Source organism: Epinephelus fuscoguttatus, linkage group LG18 (assembly GCF_011397635.1).
Source record: "Epinephelus fuscoguttatus linkage group LG18, E.fuscoguttatus.final_Chr_v1".
Lineage (NCBI taxonomy): Eukaryota > Metazoa > Chordata > Actinopteri > Perciformes > Serranidae > Epinephelus > Epinephelus fuscoguttatus.
This window is the reverse complement of record NC_064769.1, coordinates 37,605,605-37,619,806: the sequence shown is the minus strand read 5'-3', so window position 1 is coordinate 37,619,806 and position 14,202 is coordinate 37,605,605. Positions and strand designations below refer to the sequence as shown.

At 41.3% G+C, this 14,202-nt stretch overlaps 1 protein-coding gene across 1 annotated transcript in view; it reads right to left on the bottom strand.

The window, feature by feature from the left end:
* rph3aa (rabphilin 3A homolog (mouse), a) overlaps positions 1–12,041 on the bottom strand; it is a 68,531-nt gene extending 56,490 nt beyond the window's left edge. The window contains exon 1 of the mRNA XM_049604465.1: positions 11,871–12,041. The gene's annotated coding sequence lies outside the window, so the exon portion shown is untranslated. The remainder of the gene's footprint in view (positions 1–11,870) is intronic.
* Between the last annotated feature and the right edge of the window lie 2,161 nt (positions 12,042–14,202).

Below are 14,202 nucleotides of genomic sequence, written 5' to 3'. Positions count from 1 at the left end.
GTTAGATTTAAATCACTGTCAGTCACCCCCAGTGTGCAGCAGTGTCCGGCCTGCTGTTGCCCTCTTGTGGCCCCTTCTTTGTAATGTCTAATGATGTGCCAGTGGCCTCTCCGCCACTCTGTGCCTCTCTGTCATCACGCCACATTGAACGCTTAATTGGCCAAACATCTCGCCTGCTAGGAGATCTGCACAAAACTGAATGTTAACTCAACCCTGAAAATGTGCCAAAACAAGCTGTTGTTGAGCAGAGTGTCAGCTCATGAAGCAGAACATGACTTGGAGGGTTGTTAATTAAACAAATGACAAATTAAAAATTACACATCAGGCTTCAGCATGGCCTTCGCTGTGTCTGAACGTCAGGTTGAGTTGATGACACAGGTGTGACAGCAGGTAGAGTTTCACTGTATCTTCAGGCCCAACAAACAGGAAGTGATGCATGACTGTCTAACAAAATAAAATAACTTAAAATAAAAATTATTACCTCCCTATTGTGTTTGTGTTATATGATTGTTTTTTACTTTTTACTCTAACACATGGACCCTGTGTCCTGCTGCCTAAATGTGTTCTGTCTTTGTCCTAATGTGACGTGTTTTATGAGACAAAATAAATAAAACAGCATATTTTTATTTACAGAGAGTGACTTTTAGCTCTATATTGCAAAAAAACATAAAGGCTTACCATATAAAAACCCAAGTTAAAAAGATGCAGGTAATGCACTTGCTACAAGTATGCATATCATACGAGTAAAATGTGCCAGTATCTGTATTCACAATGAAGGAAATCCTCATTTTGGTAGCTGTGTTTAATCTGTTACTCTTGTAATAAGAAATAATAATCTGAAGCTCAGTTCTGGGGCTGTTCTATAAATACTTTTCGCTTAGGTAATAAATATTGCAACTTCTGATCAATTCCTATAAAATTCATGCTTAAGCTGTTTTTAGACAGGAGTTGTGCAAATTTGCAGGAAAGCCCAATCAGTCTTTTTTCAGCATTGGCAGTATAAAAACAAAATTGGGGAGTGCAGCAAAATGCCGCAGTGTACTCGCTCATCCCTAATAAAAAAGTATTTCACACAAAATAAAAATACCACAGAGTCAAAATATAGTGTTCCAAATAAAATATATGTATGTATATCTTAAGTATCTTTGGGTTTGGGGCTGTTAGATTAGGGAAATAAAACATTTTTCACCATTGTCTGACTTTTTTTTTTGTAAAACAATTTATTTGTTATTTTAATTTAATTTTTTGCTTTTGTTTATTCACTTGTTTTTACGATCTTCAATTTTTTTTTGTACTGAAAACATACTTTTAGTATGAGTTTTAAGTTCATTTAGACTGCCCTTCATTTCCTTAGTTTTTATACACTTAAGTGTTTTTATCAGTTCTTTTAAAAGCTGTTTTCATGTCTTGCCCGTTTTAATTATTGACATGTAAAGCGATAATAAGTAAAAAAAATAATACCACAGTGTAAAACTACTCTGTTCCAAGTAAAAAAAAATAATATATATATATATATATATACACATATATATATATATATATTGAATACCTTTGGGTTTTGAAATGTGGAAGCAGAAAAATAAATACTTTTCACTGCTTTCTGATGATTTTTTGTCAAAAAATTCATTTTAATTTTATTTTTTTCCTATGGTTTATTTTCTTGCCTGTTTGTTTTCATGATCTTCAAATTGTTTGTATTTTTTTGTTTTGGTGTGTTTTTTGCATATATTTCACTTTTGCCCTTAAACACTTTAATAATAATAAGAAAAAGTACATTTAAAAAATCAATCAATGAAGAAAATAATGAAAAGATTAATCAACAAGCATTTACAGGCAGTATATAAACATTTATTAGTCTGAATGGTTTATTAGACAATAATGTAGCTGTCAGCAGATTTAAGTGCTGATTAATTAAGAGTCGTAACTCATCGTGTGAAACATCTGTAAGTAAAGACTGCTGTAGAAACAGAAAATGAATGATAGGAAACAATTGTTACGGTATAAATCAGGCTGTGTCTTTAAGGGCAAGTTATGAATATTGATAAATACTGTATATTTACACTTAAAATGCCCTTATAATTGATTATGTGCTTGCTCACATAGGCTTCTTATAAATGCTAAATTAAATTGTTTTATTCATAGAGGCTCTACATAGATCTATATATTTATATATAAACAACCAAATTATGACCCTGAAATAACCACAAAGGGCTCCATGCATGCTTAAAGCTCTCTGAATCGGATGAGAATACACACACAAACACACACACACACACACACACACACACACACACACACACACAGTCTGTTTCATGAGATCATGCGTGTGTGTTTGTGTGTTTGTGTTGATGTTTTCACCACCGGTTTGTTAATTAAACTTCAGCTATTAGCTCGAGGTGTTTAATGTCTGATTCTTTCCTCACATATTAACATAATTAAGCGCTGGTTATGCAAACACATTAATTACATAAGAAGAGACCTGCGTATGAGCAGAGCAGTACCTCGGCGCTGCCCGTCAGTATTAACCTGAGCATGATACAGTGCACAGTGAGACGAGGCCGGACTCTGATGTGATGGAGTCACATTTGCAAATGATGCAGAAGAGCTGCAGGGATAAAACTGGAGCTGTGTTTGTACAGCGGTCAGAGGAGAGGGTGGCCACAGGGCTGCCCGTGAGAACGTAATCCCAAGCGCTGCACAGCTGATAAGAGTGTGTAATTATAGAGAGGAACAGAGCCGGCATGAGGGTGAATGAAGTTAGAACAAGCAGGCAGCTTAATCTGAACCAACGTTCAAACAAGAGGAGACGTCAGGACGTCAGGAAGGCTTCAGGCTTCATGAATCATCCTCATCTCACAAGTGACGACTGGAGAAGTCATTTTCTCTGCTTTTAAGGAACAAAGAGGTTTTTCACTGTCCTGGAACAAGACGAAGGCTCAGTCCCAACACACACACACACACACACACACACACACACACACACACACACACACACCACTTAGACCTCGCTCTGTTTCACAGTTCACGTCTAAGGGGAAAGTTGGAAAAGAGGGGTCGGGGAAAGTTTTATGGCCACATGACCAACACACTCTCGTCACATATAGATGTTTGGTCATAGACTTTCAGTGTCGAAGTATAACGTCCAAGGTACCCTGGGTGTGTTGGTTGTTGACGTTCTGGAACGCCGTGTCAACTTCAGCCTGTTACATGCATTGTCTGTTTTCAAAATACACTTCTGTTTTCACAGGAAATGTACAGTTTGATACAGTCTCTTTCAAAATAAAAGCACTACGTCAGTACAACCAACAACAAATGCATGTGGTTGGGTTTGGAATAAAGAACAGGGTTTGAACATCAACTGGCCGTGTATCATGTTCACGTGGCAGGATGGCTTTTGTTGTCAGTGTCTGAAACCTCAAGTCACTGCCCATGTGCTGGATTTCGACGACTTCAGAGTGAGACCGGGCTCAGAAAAGAGGGGTCGGGCAAAGTTTTATGGCTTCACGCAGGGGCGACTCTAGGATCAGAGGTTTAGGGGTGCTGAGCACACAGAGAGCTACCCGGCCAGGCAAGATAAATTTCACTGTTTTGTATATTTTAACTCAATTTCATTCCCACATTTGTGAAAGAAAAGCACAACACTTTTTGGGAAAGTCTGTGACTAAACCATCAAATCTGATAAAGGTTATTTAAATGCTGAGCCACAGCAAAAGAGGAATGGATTGGAATCATGAAAGAAACATATCGTAACCCTAATTTCTGGGAGAAGACGACTCATTTTGATACAGCAGCTCCTCAGCATACACATAAACAGTATGTGTGTTTCTGGAGTAAACCAGCCCCCTATAGTGAGCACCTTGGCTTTAATATTAACACATGCACATGACACAACAGCTAGCTTCTCTCATTCCAGAGGACAGTGGTACTGACCACCTGTAACGTTTCCTAGTTCGAAAAAACGTCAGCTAACTCCTACCTAACAACATAAACAGTGACCTCACAATTAAATGCAGCAAAAATGAGGACTGGTAATGATAATAATGTGTTGGTATTGAGTGGTAGAAGTTAAGAAATGCGCCACATATCCTGGTTTAAGCCAGGTATTTACACCACTACTGCATATCACCCACTCTCTGGAAGGCAGTGCATTGCTCTGTGCAGATAGAACACTCAGAGCCCGAGTCGGGGGGGGATTGCTGGGATTCAATTTAGGGGTGCTTCAGCACCCCCAAAAATGGGCTAGAAACACCTATGGCTTCACGGCAGAGGTGTGGACCAACACATTCTCACTCCAACCTCATCACATATCGATGTTTGGTCATGGACTTTCAGGGGCTGTCCACACCAACGCAGGTATTTATAAAACCGTGACTCTTTGCTCACGGTTTGGCCTTTCATCCACACGTAACCGCAGTTTTGGGCCCCTGTAACCGGAGTTATTTGTAACTTGTGAACTTTTTGGAAAAGTCCGGCGTCAGCAGTCATGTGTGGACAGGATAACCGCAGTTATTTTGTCTCGTCTCCATTGTATGACGTCACAGTGTGCGACGTAAACAGAAAACAGCTGTGTTATTACCAATCCAGTGTGTGCGGCAGACAATTTGAGGATGGACCTAAACAACATACTGCTGCTATTTAGCAGCATATCAGCACTTTGTGGCTGTATCATACAACTAACGCTACTCAACCACATCCAGCAACAGAGGCGCAAGAGTGTGCTGTTACGGAGACCGCTCCTGCTGCATAATAGTACGCTTGTTGTTGTTTTTCCGGTAATGACGTTTTACTGCCTTCTGATTGGCTACAATGGCCTTACAGTCAGGAGTTATATCGCCACCTACTGCTTTGGCATGTGTATGACATTGCTTGATCGTGGAAGTTGCGGTGTCATGTGGACGGAGGTATTTTTATTACACCGCTCGTATGGACGCAGATTTTTTAAAAACTGGAGGCCAAAAAAGTTCGGTTTTAAAAATACCCGTGCTCGTGTGGACTAGGCCTCAATGTCGAGACGTGACGTGTGTTGCTTGGTGACGTTCTGGGACCTCCAAAATACACTTCAGTTTTCACAGGAAATTTAATGTTTACATACAGTCTCTTTCAAAATAAAAGCACTACGTCAGTACAACATTGTAAATTGACTTTCTCTTCCTTCAACATCAAACGCACATGGTTATGTTCAGCCAACACATGCAAGTGGTTGGGTTTAGAAAAAAAGAACAGGGTTTGGCTTTACAGTCAGGAAGTGAACATCGGCCTCCTGGGTGAAAGTCAGTGGACCCACCACGCCTCCTGCACAACTTACTCAGATTTCAACTCAGTCTCACTCTAAAGTCGTCAAAATCTGGCACTTGGGCAGTGACTTGCACCACACCAGATATTGATGTACATACAGTCCTTTCAAAATAAAAGTTGGCATGATATGTGGCCAGTTGTAAATTGACTTTCAGTTTCCTTCAACATCAAACGCACATGGTTATGTTCAGCCAACACAATGGAACAGAATGAAAGTTAAGGCGGTGAAAGTTCGAGTAGGTTGGGAGGGGCAGTCAGGAAGTGAACATAACAAACAGCCATCCTGGGTGAAAGTCAGTGTTCGACCCACCATCCTGTAAGATTACTCAGATTTCAACTCAGTTCACTTTTTCCCTAACCCAAACCACGTGTTAGTTGGCGGACGAAAAGAAAACGTCAATTTGTGGTGTTATACCGACGTAGTGCTTTTATTTTGAAAGAGACTGTATGCAAAGTGTACATTTCCTGTGAAAACAGAAACAGACAATGCATGTAACACGCTGAAGTTGACACGGCGTCCCAGAACGTCAACAACCAACACACCCAGGGTACCTTGGACGTCGTATGTGGACGTGGAAAGTCCATGACCAAACGTGGACATGTGACGAGGTCGCAGTGAGGATGAGTTGCAGATTTTTGCTGCCTTAACTTTTGTTGCTGTCTCACTGCAGCTCCCCCTGACACTGCTGGGTGCTGTTAAACAATAGCAGCAACTGGGTGTGTATCATGCTGACGTAAAAGGAAGGTTTTTTCGTATGTGTCTGACACCAGAAGTCACTGACCAACCAGCAGTTTTCAACGACTTCGGAGTGAGCCCGAGTTGACATGACTTGAACTCGAGTCAGACTCCAGTCACAGATTTTATGACCTTAGACCTGACAAAATCAAAAAAGGCTTCTGTTACTACTGGTCACTGGTTTCATCAGAGGAAAAGTCTGAGCATCATTAACATGAGCAGAATTCATCCTCTTGGTTACTTTAATATCTGCAGCAGACTTCATGGCAGTCCATCACATAATTATTGAGACATTTCTCTCTGACCCACAAATGCTGTCCTCATGGTGGCGCTAGCTGTCAAGATATTTCAGTGTGGAATAAAGTGTTGGACCGACTGACTGACTGCTGCTAGCAAGGCTGAAAATCATGTAGAAATGCCTGTTTGGAAATGGTTTATTAATTTTAAAAACCTTTTCAGTCACACAGGAACACTTCATGCTTCAGATTAGCAGGGAAAAAAAATCAGCAAATAGTTTGGCAGTGATGCTGGAGCTGTTAGACAGAAGACAAATTTTAGGGACGGATGAGGAGAAACCAGAGGAATGAGAGACCAACGGGAGAGGAAACCACAGAGAGACAGGGAGGCATAGTTAATGACAAATGACGGATAAATGCCAAATTCATGACCACGCATGCTGAGAGCTTAAGGTCAATGATGTGCAGATTGTGTCTGAGTGTGTCTGAGTGTGTGTGTGTGTGTGTGTGTGTGTGTGGGCAATGTGACTTCCTGCCTGCTCTGCATGCATACATACGCATCTCTCTGTTCAGTAATGTCATGAATAACCCTGGGTATAAAGTCCTTCAGAGAAACTGTCCAGATGCTGCTTGTTCGCTCTATATGCCCGAATGGCTGGAAGTGTGTGTGTGTGTGTGTGTGTGTGTGTGTGTGTGTGTGTGTGTGCTGCAGGGATGTCATAACCCATCAGCTTGTATCCCTGGTGGCGGCATCATGCATGAAACAACCTAGTGGAGCAGTTCTGGCAAAGCGCTGAGTCTCGTGAGTAAGTGGTCGCTGTCTGAAAGAGCGACCTGAAGTGAACCTCAAACTGTCCCTGAGGACTCATTCTGTCTGACTGAGACACACCAAAAGAGAAAGAAGAAGAGCGCAGAGATGGGAGGAATAATATGATAGATGGATTCATACAGAAAGACAAAAACACAAGAATTAAAGCTGCAGTGATTGATTTTTTGTTTCGTTTTTGGGGGTACAAGCTGAAAACAAACACTGTGAAATGTCCTCCACATCTGATGACAAAATACAGAGCTATTTCAACTATGTCCTCTGGATCTAGACGTAAAAGTCCCATTCATTTTCCCATACACAATGTTAATCTAACCCACTCTGGGGACAGTGGCAGGTGGGAGTTTGACTGGTGTGGTATGCCTGTCTATGGTGAGCTCAGGGAGGACAGAAAATAGGGGCAAAAGCTTGTTTGATCTTGATATCGAGTGTGAATACAGACCGTGAAAGCGGGACCTCAAGATCTTTCTGACTTTTGGGGTTTCAAGCAGGAGGTATCAGAAAAGATACCACAAGGATAACTGCATTCCTAGCGACGTTGCTTTCCGATCCTTCGATATCGGCTCTTCCAGTCGTTGTGAAGCAGAATTCACCATGCGATTGGTTTCTCCCACAAACAGGGAACGTGAGCTGGGATTAGACAGGTTTGTTTTACCCGACTGATGATGTGTCGTTGCAACAGTAATCCTTGGAGCTCTTAAACAAAAAGTTGAAACTCTCCCTGTTTAACCACCAATGAAAAGGATTAGCCCCTTTTCCGACCAACATTTCCAGGAAATTTTATTACCAGGGATTTATTTACCTGGGTAAAAGAATTCCTGGTAATCTGTGTGTTTTTGTGTTTCCACCGCACCTCAAAGTTCCGGAGAATTTATTCAAATCAGCGTGATGACGTAGATGATTCGGCGTGATAATACGTCAGTAGATATAAGCGTCAGTAGATATAAGCCTACATGGAATCAGGCTGATGGACGGACAACACCTTCAGGACGGCACAATAAAACTGAACATGCATGATGATATGTTGCAATGAAGAGAATGAAATATATGGAAAACTAGAATTGACGCGCTGCAGTTGTACGCCTCCATGCACCACAGAAGTTTCTCTTATAGTTTACAACCATGTCTGCAAAAAGCCACAATTAACAGTCAGTTTTGGATTATTTGAAAGACTATAGCATCCCCAAATCAAAAATACATATTTTACCCCTTACCTGCAGTGCTATTTATCAGTCTAGATAGTTTTGGTGTGAGTTGCCAAATGGTGGAGACATTGGCCGTGGAGATGTCTGCCTTCCTCATTTTGATGTGTAACTTGCGGAGGTTTGAAAGGAATCCAGCTGCCTCACCTGGGGTCTCATTTATAAAACAATTCATAGGATCCATACTAAAAATCTACCTATGGAAAAAAGCCAAAAATGGCAAAAAAAAAAAAAAAAAAAAAAGAGACAATTTCCATAATCAGGCTTCCACCTCCCCATCTGCGTCACCAATTTACCGTCTCCAAAATGTTCGTAAGAATGGGTCAAAGTTTCTCCCATCAAATCTGTTTTCGGGGCCGAGCGGTGGTGTTGACGCTGTTTATAGAAAGGACATTAAAGTAACCACCATCCCCATTCATTTGAACACATCTCCTTCAAACTCTCTGGCCCCCCAAAGCAAAACCCCTCTTTTCTATCTGACTTTTCTGATCGTCTGACCCAGCTATGGCACATAGCTCAGACTCTCTAGTCACTTTACAAAAATGTGTAGTAAATTAAACAGACTAATCCATACCCATTGGTAGCTGTGTCACATATGCATTGAAACAGACAATATTACTGATGTATTAAATAACATTTTAATTAACATTTTTTTAAATAACATTTTTTATTCCGGCGCCACACAGTCACATCTACAGTACACGCATGAACACGAACACATGCTTGCTCAGATTAACCCCTCTGATCCCACTCTAACATTCACACACAACAGGCCAAGCCTATTTACACATAAACGCACAGATGAAACTATAGCAAACAACAACATCCAGTCCACAACCACAACCAAAACTCATCTTGCTGCCTTGAATCTAAATCAACATCATATTCATTATCATCACAAGTCAGCACTCATATCAGACTGATGTGCAGAGCCGCACACACACACACACACACACACAAACAAAACAAGCGCAGCTGCGCAGTTACTGAAAAGTAACCAGAACGCTGAATTTCTGACCATTACCGCCCGCTCCCGCAAAACTCTGAGAATTTATGCCCGCACAATAATAGAGATGCATTGATTTTGTGTCTTCTCCCGTCCCGCAGGAGAAAACACGTCATTTTATAGGCTGTTAATAAAGAGATTCATGGGGTTGTTTGTTTCGTTCCCCTGGCCTGCATGTCTTTTGAGCACTGGTCAGGAATAGCGCTCCTATTTCGTTGTTTTCATTTAGTTTTTAATGAAATAAAGGCTGTTTCATATTCTATTCTCCTCCTCTGTATTTATTGATTTTTCTACCTTTATATAATCACGCAGTGACTGAGGTTAAGGCAGGCCCGGCGCCAGGATGAAGCTACTGAGGGGGCGGTTAAAAATGACGAGGGGGCAAATCTTTATGATGCAACACAGGTTCACACAGTGAGTTATAAAGAGCAGGCAGACGTGCGTAATACTCGCACATAATGACAGCTCGTTGCCGGTGAAACACAATAAACTGCACGTCTTCTTTCATGTTTGTCTCATGACAGACAGACAGACAGACAGACAGACAGACAGGTGGAGCAAGCGGCAAATTGGTATGAAAGCTGGTTCAGGGCATATCCGTCCATTTATGAATAAATATGGAGTGGAAACGCTCATGCATGTGCACCAAGATCCTGTGTTGACATCCTGTCGCTAGGCTACATCTTCTTCTTCTTCTTTTTCTTCTTCTTCTACTGTTTAATGGGGACCTGTGGGACCTGGCAGGACCCAATCCCAATGCAGCCCTCTATGTCAGAGTACAAAAGTTACCTGGGCCATGGCCCCCCTGGCCCCCCTGGTTCCGCGGTCTATGATTGGTCCACAGGGGGAGCCACAGCGATCGGTCACATTTTAGCCATTTTGAAGCATTTTTCTGTTGTTATAGCGCCACCCAGTTGCCAATTAGAGTTAAATTTCTCCAGTCACCTTGAGGCGTCCTGTTCTACATATCTACCAAGTTTAGTAAAAATCCATATGGCGGTTAGGCCTAGATAAGAAATGAGCTCTCTAGCGCCCCCATTTTGTTTGATGGGCTCAATAATGGAGGGGTCCCCTCAGATTATGTGTGGTCATATGCCTACAAAGTTGCGTGGTGATGGGTGAAACCCTTGAGATGTTCTACACCTTTATGTGATGAGCCACGCCCTCCGCAATATTCATTGCCTTATAGAAGCTCAGTTTTAGGAAGTTTTCCAACTTTTGCCAAGAGGGAACTTTAGATATTGCTACCTAGATTATGTTCACCCAGTTTCATGCAGATCGCTCAAACTTCCTAGGAAGAGATCCATTTGAAGTGTTTTTCAAAAAATTCAAAATGGCGGAAAATCTATATAAGCAGAAGTTATGGGTTCTTGAGGCAAATGTGTTCCTCATGAGGAGAGGCATCTCTGTGCAAAGTTTCATGTCTCTACGACATACGGGGCATGAGATATGCCCATTCAAAGTTTGACATTTCAATGGGTTGCTATAGCGCCCCCCTTTGGCCAATTGATGTAATATTGCTTCATTGGCATCCTCCCATGACCCTCTACCACTGTACCAAATTTCACATGGATTGACCAAGTCAGTGAGGAGAAAAACGTGGAACACACACACAGACAGTTTCGTCATTGTATAGCAAGAGAAGAAGATAGGCAGTGGAATTAAAGTCCTGTGTTGTAAAAACATTGGGTATTTTTATCTTGTAGCCAGTCACAATGAAATGAATCAATCTGAAGAAACAAACGTGTATTTTTTTCCCGAAATAATAACAACCAACTTCAGATAAAATTTGTGTTTCCATTACATTATTTGTGCTTTCCTAAATAATGTCTTAAGACTGGGTTCATCGCAAGGCAAAGATCAAATTTATAAAAAAGCTGTGTATTAGAAGCGGGTGGTGTTTGGGAAAACATGACTTTCTTTAGTGTACGTTTTGTGTATGCAGCGTGCAGCGTGTGTAATTAGGTCATAACCGTTACTGCCACCCTGTAAATGCAGGCAGACTCAATCTGGTTCACCCTGTGCTGCACGCCTGTCTCTACATATGACTCATCTACCAGCCAAGTTTAACGGTGACGAGTGCTGCTGAGGTAAAAATCAGCACTGTGTGAAGCCAGGTAGACACACTGTGGAAATACTCCACGAAATGTCCTGCATTCAAAACTTTAAGTAAATGTATGTATCATATGCAAAATGTACTTCATGCATTTTTTTATGCACTACCTGCTCGGCACCGAACAGAATAGTCAGTGACGAGCGGTCACAGAGAGAGGAACACTTAGCAGCTAGAGAGACAGATATTTTCCTCAGGAGTTGGTAGAGACCAAAAAACACACCTGAAAGTGAATATTGAAATTACACTAACATACGATTTATAATGTTCCACATCTGCTGATGTACAACTGTTAAACAGCTCCCCATTAAAACTTTATAAAGTGAGAATATGTCAATGTTACGTTCAACAAATAAGTACCTTTCAAAAATGCAGCATAAAGATCAATTTAGAAGTTACAAACGCAGAGAAAAACATTTCCACTTATGAGTTATTTTCATCCAATATTGTATTTACTGATTCTGCAGCAGAGGCAGACTCCTCTTGAATCATTTCCATTGTGGATCTTGTTCCAAAATGTTTAAGGTTTTCATCCATCTGTGCCCCCTCCATATTTCACCATAGTTCCCAGTAATCAGCCCTGAGGAACCAACAAAACACAGTCACATTCAAACAACAACTTCAGACTTTTTGTTCCTCAGCTAACACAACTTTTGATATATAACAGAATGTAAATCCAACCACCAGAGAAAATGTTGGCAGTGTACATTATGCAGTATTTCTAACAATGTGCTTCACATGGTTATGTTTAGGCACAAACACCACTTGGTTATGGTTATGAAAAGGTTATGTTGAGGCGTAAAATACCCAGGTTCTGTGGCACAAAAGCTGCTAAAACTGTGGTAACAGGTCGCCAAACGCACCCGTGTTTAGTTACACAAAAGCCACTGGAAACTGGTATAAATACTGTGAGGGGTAATTGGGAAATGAAGAACAGCTGAGCAGGTGGATGTAGGAGTCAGGTGACAGGTGGGAAAGTCTGAGGACCTCTGGTGGATGGATGGAGAATGGCATGTTAAAATCTTTGCTCTATATGCCCTGTAATGTAGGGTTATGATAACACTACCATATTTATCAATATTTATCGAGGGACATTTTAAGCATATTTCAATATTTATATCATAAATGATAATTGCTGCCTCAGCTGCAAGAGTGTGCAAGAATATTTGATTTGTGATTTTCCCAACCATAATAATTTTGGCAGTTAGACAAGTTTATATATTAAACCCTGAAATATGTATTAAAGCTATAGCTGGTAATGTTGGAGAGCTAGCAAGATTTGAAAGCGGCACCTCGTCTAAGCTCCACACCGCATCACTTTTCAGGCCCTTCAGCTCCCTCAGTTGTCTCCACCGTTCAAAAGCTGGACTGCTGTTGATGTCTGGTTTGTCCTCTCGCTTTATCCAAAGCCTTTTCTGCCTCTGACTTTGTTTTCTCAGCCTGTTTAGTGGGGTGAGCCGTTACAAGTAACACTGGAAGTGGTACTTTTGGCTGCATTTTCTCTGCCATTGTGCAGCAAACTCCTGCTAACTCAGTATTTCTGCTGAGGAGTGTGCTAAGTATTTCAGGCAACGGTGACATGTGATGAGTGGCACAGGGAGGAGGGAGTGAGGGATGGAGGGGGGCTCAGGCAATACGAGACATGAAGGCATCTGATTGGTTCTTTCCATTCGCACCGAATGGCAGAGATTGGTCAGAGTTTTTACAGGCCTGCAGCTGCCACAGACGTCTGATTCTTTTCATTCCTTTTTCTGAACACATTGTGTATTGACTCCTCTCAGGATGGAAGGACCATTTTACCCAGTATAACAAAAAGTGTTTCTGAGCAGGATTACCAACTATAACTTTAATGAAGGAACATAAACCTTTTTCTCTCTGAGTTAAATCAGCTAAAATACATTTGATTCATCTGACATTAATATGAACAACACTGTGAAGAGTTGTTAATCCTCCACAGGAATACAGCGATACAGAAAGTGAAGTATACTTTAAGGATTTTATTGTTAATTATTATATTAATATATATTAATCCTTAACCCTTCTCTCTCTATGGGGCAGGTCGCTCAGAGCACAAGTTCGGAAAAAAACACTTAACTGTTGTAATGCACATGCACAAGTTCTAGTGATGGGATTTCTCGTTCACTTGTGAGAGCCGGTTCAAAGATGCGGTTCGTTCATTGTTTTTTGTTTGTTTGTTTGTTTGTTTATTTTTTTTGCTGTGTGTGTGTGTGTTTGTGTGTGTGTGTCCAACGACAAATCGCATTGCCAATTTATCGCATCACGTGATGTGGATATTGTAACGTGGACCCAGAATAGACTCTGCAGATATAAAGTTTGGTGTAGCCATAGCAACGCCCTTTATAAACAAGTCTGTCAATACAAGCAAGTGCTAGTGGATAGTGGGTTAGCTTCCTACCGTTTGTTCATGAACGAGCAGAGTCTTTGAACCGGCTCTTTGAAGTGACGAGTAAGCGGCTGCACTGTGTTTCTCCCTCACAAACTAGTTTCTCTCAACTTGTTCCAGATCAAATAATCTGAAATTAATGGATACAGAGTAAATTAAAGCAAAAAACAAAGAAATCAGGAACTGGCTCATTCACTCTAAAGAGCCGGTTCACGCTTTCACTTCAAAGAGCCGGTTCAAAGACTCGGCTCGTTCGCGAACGTTACATCACTAGCAAGTTCACCGCTCCAGCTTGGATTAGTTGAACAGTACAGACGTCCCGCGGCTCACCGGGACCTGCAGACCAAGGGGAAGGAGTTGACTGAAGAAACGCGAGTCGTCACG